The following is a 5,458-nucleotide window of genomic DNA, read 5'->3' on the forward strand; positions in this document are numbered from 1 at the left end:
AAAAATGTTAATGGGTGTTTTGTTTATTTGTGCACCACATGTGCACAAAAGAGGGAACCAGGTCTCCTGAAACTGAAATTACAGACAGTTGTGAGTTGCTTTGTGGGTTCTGGGAATTGAACCTGTGTCCTATGGAAGAGCAGGCAGTAGGTGCTCTTAACTGCTGAGTCATCTCTTCAGCCCCAGTTTGTATTTCTCTTGTCTTACTAGGTTCTTAAAGTTTAGGGTATTGCCGTATTAATATAAGTAATGTCCCATGCCAAAGTAGTGTCCCATGACAGGGGTAGAGGGTATATCCTAGCATGTTAAATCTAACCACTTGCCACCAAAGAAAGCTTTTCGTTTGTTTGTCTTTTGTTTTGAGACAGGATTTCTTTGTATAGCTTTGAGTGGCTAATTCTCTCAGCAGTCATTAGTTGCCTGTAGTCTTTTGTTGAGGGATGGGATGCTGAAAATTTTTACTGCTTTTGGTTAACATGTCTATTAATACACCATTTTTCTGGTCTTGTTTATGCAGCCATTTCTGTTTCATAGCAGACTTCCAGGTATTCTGGCTCTTATAGTCTTTCTGCCCCCTCTTCTGTGATATTCTTTGAGTCATTGATATGGGAGCTGTAGTATAGATATATCTTTTTTTGAAGTAATTAATTTTTTGTGTGTGTGTTCATTGGTGTTTTGGCTGCTTGTGTGTCTTTGTGAGTGTGTCAGAAACCTTAGAACTGTGGTTACAGGCAGGTGTGAGCTGCCATGTGGATACTGAGAATTGAACCTAGGTTCTCTGGAAGAGCAGTCAGTGCTCATAGCCTCTGAGCCAACTCTCCAGCCCTAGATAAACTTTTCTTTCTTTTTCTGTTTTTGTTTTTGTTTAGTTTTGTTCTGTTTTTTGAGACAGGGTTTCCCAGTGTAGCTCTGGCTATTCTGGAGCTCACTCTGTAGACCAGGCTGACCTGGAACTCATAGAGATCCATGTGCCTCTGCCTCCCAAGTGCTGAGATTAAAGTCATCATTACCCGGCTAGATACATCTTTTGAGATTAGGCTCCCAATGATCTCAGCAACACGTCCAACTGTGGTTTTCTATGATAATCTCCATTTGCTTTATAGAGAGGCTTCTTGAATGAGGGGTGGTAGCTAGATTTATCTGTGGGTATAAGGATGAGATTTAGAATAAGGTAAGAGATTATGTTTATTTTAGTCACTGTTATGTTGTGAAGTGAAACTTAAGTCCTTTGTAAGTCCAGACCCAGATCAGGAGCCAATGTTTTTCAGCAAAAGCAGCTTATTAAAACTTGTTATAACTGAAATTAATGCTATAAATAACTTCCTTTCTGATTGGGAGGCTATTTAACAGTACTAGAGAGCTGGCTTAATTGCTAAGAGCTTACTGTACAAGCATGAGGACCCAAGTCTAGATCACCAACACTCATATAAAATATTGATACACACCTGTAGTTTTCGTTCTGGGTCAGTGGAGATATGAGCAACTTAGGGGCTTGATGGCCAGTCAGTAAACTCCAGGTTCAGTACACACATCTATATGTATACACAGAGAGACAGAGACAGAGAGAGGCAGAGATCATCCTCAGTTCTGGGAAGGGTCCTATATTGTAACAGTAGAAGTGTCACTAGCAATGGTAGTTAACATTAGTGACTACTTTAAGCCTTATGCATGTAATAAATCACTTCATCTTCACAACAACCTGGTGATGTACTTACTATTTTTATGTGATTGGATTGAAGGGCATAGTTATGTAACATACCCAAACTTGCACATCTAGTAGATATCGGTGCCAGGAGCCAAGCATGTAGAGACTGAGGTATCACATGGGAGAAGGACAGGGACTGAATTGTAAAACCAAAAAGTCAGCCTTGTCGAAAATAGGGGGAAATGGGGATGGAACAATTTGAATAAGAGGGAATCAAAAATAAGGAGTGGAAAGATTCTGATTGTCCTTTAGCACAATAGGGTAATTATTAGTTGAAACACCCTGATATGTTTCAGATTGACTAGAAGAGTATGAGATTCTTAGGCTACATCAATAATGATTAGATAGAAATGATAGAGATAGAAATTCTTATTACTCTGATTGATGAATACACATTGCTGTATAGGCATTTAATTACTATAATGTACTCCATAAAGATGAACAGAGTTTTGGCTAGACATGATGGTGCACATCTTAAATCCCAGCATTCAGGAGACAGAATCAGGTGGATTTCTGATTGAGGCCAGTTTGGTTTATATAGTGAGTTTTATTTAGGCTAGCCAGGACTATATCCTAAAACTCTTACTCAAAAATTAGCAAAAAAGAATAAAAGATAATACAAAGTTTAAGGATAATATTAAAGAAGGAAAAAAAGAGAATGCAGGAAGGGGCATGCCTATTCTCTATCTAGACCAGTGGTTTTCAATCTATGGGTCCACCTAAGACCCTTGGAAATAGCAGATAGTTTACATTATGATTCATAATAGTAGCAAAATTACACTTATGAAGTAGCGATGAAAATATTTTTACTATTGGGGTCACTACAGCATGACAAACCGTATTAAAGGGTTACTGCATTACGAAGCTTGAGAACCACTGCTGTAGGTGGACATTAATCCTTTCAGGAAGGCTCTGTACTTGTGACCTAAATATTTCTTGAAGATCCTAGATCCCCATATCTCTGAAATGCCAGCTAAATCTCAACCTATAGCATTTGGTGAAAGATTTTTGTGAGCTTCCTTTTTTCCCCTTTTTTAAAAAATGTGTGTGGTATGTGTACATGTATGTGCTTGAGTATCAGTACACATGTGTGCATGTGCTTCTTGAGGCCTAAGGTTGATATTAGAATCTTCCTTGATTGTTCTTCTTTTTAAAAACATTTTTAACCTTTAATCCCAGCACTCGGGAGGCAGAGGCAGGCGGATCTCTGTGAGTTTGAGGCCAGCCTGGTCTACAAGAGCTAGTTCCAGGACAGGAACCAAAAGCTACGGAGAAACCCTGTCTCGAAAAACCAAAAAAAAATTTTTTTTAATTTATTTTTGAGATTTAATTTTTGTTTTATATGAATGGTTGTTTTGCCTGCATGTATGTCTGTATACCATGTGTGTGCAGTGCCCATGGAGGGTAGAAAAGGGTGTCAGATCCCTTAGAACTGGAGTTACAGATGGTTGTGAGTTGCCATGTGGGTTCTGGGACCCAAAACTGGGTCCTCTGGAAGAATAACTGTTGAATCATCTCTACAGCCCCTTATTTTATTTTTGATGTATATATGAGTGTTTTGCCAGCATTATGTTTGTACACAACTTGTATGCAGTGCCTTAATGAAGTTAGAAGAAGGTGTCACACTCAGGTGGCTGTTCTGACCCTGGATTTCCACATGACCTTCAGTAGCAACATGGGCCACAGACTTCAACAAAGATCCTGGCTGTGATAAGACCCAGACATGGTCCTTGGCAGCCCCCTTGGTGGCAGTAGCCTGGTTCTGGATGTCACTGTGGCCCCAGGTGGTGGCACCGGCCACCCAGACCAGCATAGCCCCAGAAGCAGCATGGCCTTTGGACACAGCATGGCAACAGGTGACAGCCCAGACCTAATGAATCCACATAGCTCCCTTGGCAATAAAAGTCATGGACATCAAGACAGACCCTGACTGCGTAGGGTCACAGACTCAGATATGGTCCCCAGCCCTGACCAGTAAGTCACCATGGCCCTGAATAGTAGTATGTACCTCTTAGATCTGTATGGCCCTTTAATGCAGCATGGTCTCTGGGCACCAATATGGTCCCAGATGGCCGATTAAACCACAGGAAACCACATGGCCCTCGGTTGCAACAGAAGCAACAGAAGCAACAGAAGCCACAGACATTGACTCAGACCCTACCTGCAAGTCCATGACCCAGACATGGCCCTCAGCAGCAGTGCAGGCCTGTATGACACCATGGCCCCCGGTGGCAGCACAGGCACTCAGATCAGCATGGCTCCAGTGGTGTCATGACTCTTGGACACCTACATGGTTACTGGCTATTGTTATTTATCATTTATTAAAAATTAAAACTTGGGGATAGATATTAAGGATATAAAAAACTTGAGAGAGCCAGGTGGTGGTGGTGCATGCCTTTAATCCCAACACTTGGGAGACAGTCTTCAGAGTTCCAGAACAGGCTCCAAAGCTATGGAGAAAACCTGTCTTGAAAAACCAAATAAATAAATAGATAAATAACACACCTGAGAGAACTGCAAGTGACCACGACACATCACTACCACCCATTTCCTGGCTCAAAAAAGGCATGTCACCACATGGCCCCACCTCTTCCTCTTCTGAGGACCTCTTTTTCTCTTCTGAGTCCTTCAGGGAACTCTGTGATTGATTCCAGTCAGCTGAATGTGAACCCTGCCTCTCAAACCAATACCCGACTCCACTGGATATCAGACCACAATACAGACAAAATTCCCATGACATTTCTCCCTTTTTGTAAGAATGATTATCAGGTATTGTCTAAATAGAAAGGAAAGTTATTAACAAAACGAAAGTATACAGTAAGAACAGTTATCTAGTAAGAAATACATTCATAACATCCAGTCCATTTGTATTTGTCAAATTTAGAGAAAATCCTTCATTTGCATTTTCTCCTGATAAATCTAAAGTTTCATACCTAACTTACTTTCTTTTTTATTTTTAATTTTTTTTTCCTAATTTACTTTCTTACAAGATTAAGGAGCACTGTAAATGTCTTCAACCTCATTAAAGATCTGAGACGGGGAGCTGGAGAGATGGCTCAGAGGTTAAGAGCACTGACTGTTCTTCCAAAGGTCCTGAGTTCAATTCCCAGCAACCATATGGTGCCTCACAACCATCTGTAATGGGGTCTGGTGCCCTCTTCTGGCCTGCAGACATACAGACAGAATATTGTATACATAATAAATAAATAAATAAATAAATAAATAAATAAATAAATAAATAAATATTAGAAAAAAGATCTGAGATGGAAATATTACCTGAGCAAACAAGATGTGCAGAGCAAATAATTTTAAGAAATGACAGAAATAGCTGGCTGCCTGGACAGTGGTTATCTTAGGTTCCTCAGTGATGTTGATATATCCAACTTTGACCTGTAACTTTGGCCTATAGGTCTAGAATATCTGACAGACATTTTTGAGAAGCAGGAAATTATGAGTGACCATCCTACCCTGTCTTGGCAATGCTCAGCAGTTGCTTTTTTTGTGTTCTGTTTGTCCAGTTTGGACAGCATACTATCAACAATTGAGGCAAGGGCAGCTTCTTGCCCAAATGGTTAGCTTTTGCCACAAAGAAGATAAGCTCCATATAGAGGTGCTTCAATGCCCAACATGCTTTGTTGAAGTAGAACAGTGCCACATGGAGCAGATGTGTCTCATTGTAAAGAAAAGCTTGATGTTATTAAAACATTTTAAATGCTATATTGTGTAGGTCTTTAAAGTGTTTGAAGACCACCT

General features: G+C 40.3%; 1 protein-coding gene across 5 annotated transcripts in view; it reads left to right on the plus strand.

Moving 5' to 3' along the window:
- Grk4 (G protein-coupled receptor kinase 4) overlaps positions 1 to 5,458 on the plus strand; it is a 77,492-nt gene that overhangs the window by 7,439 nt on the left and 64,595 nt on the right. The window lies entirely within an intron of this gene.

The sequence above is a fragment of the Microtus ochrogaster genome, unplaced genomic scaffold (assembly GCF_000317375.1).
Source record: "Microtus ochrogaster isolate Prairie Vole_2 unplaced genomic scaffold, MicOch1.0 UNK5, whole genome shotgun sequence".
NCBI classification, from domain to species: domain Eukaryota; kingdom Metazoa; phylum Chordata; class Mammalia; order Rodentia; family Cricetidae; genus Microtus; species Microtus ochrogaster.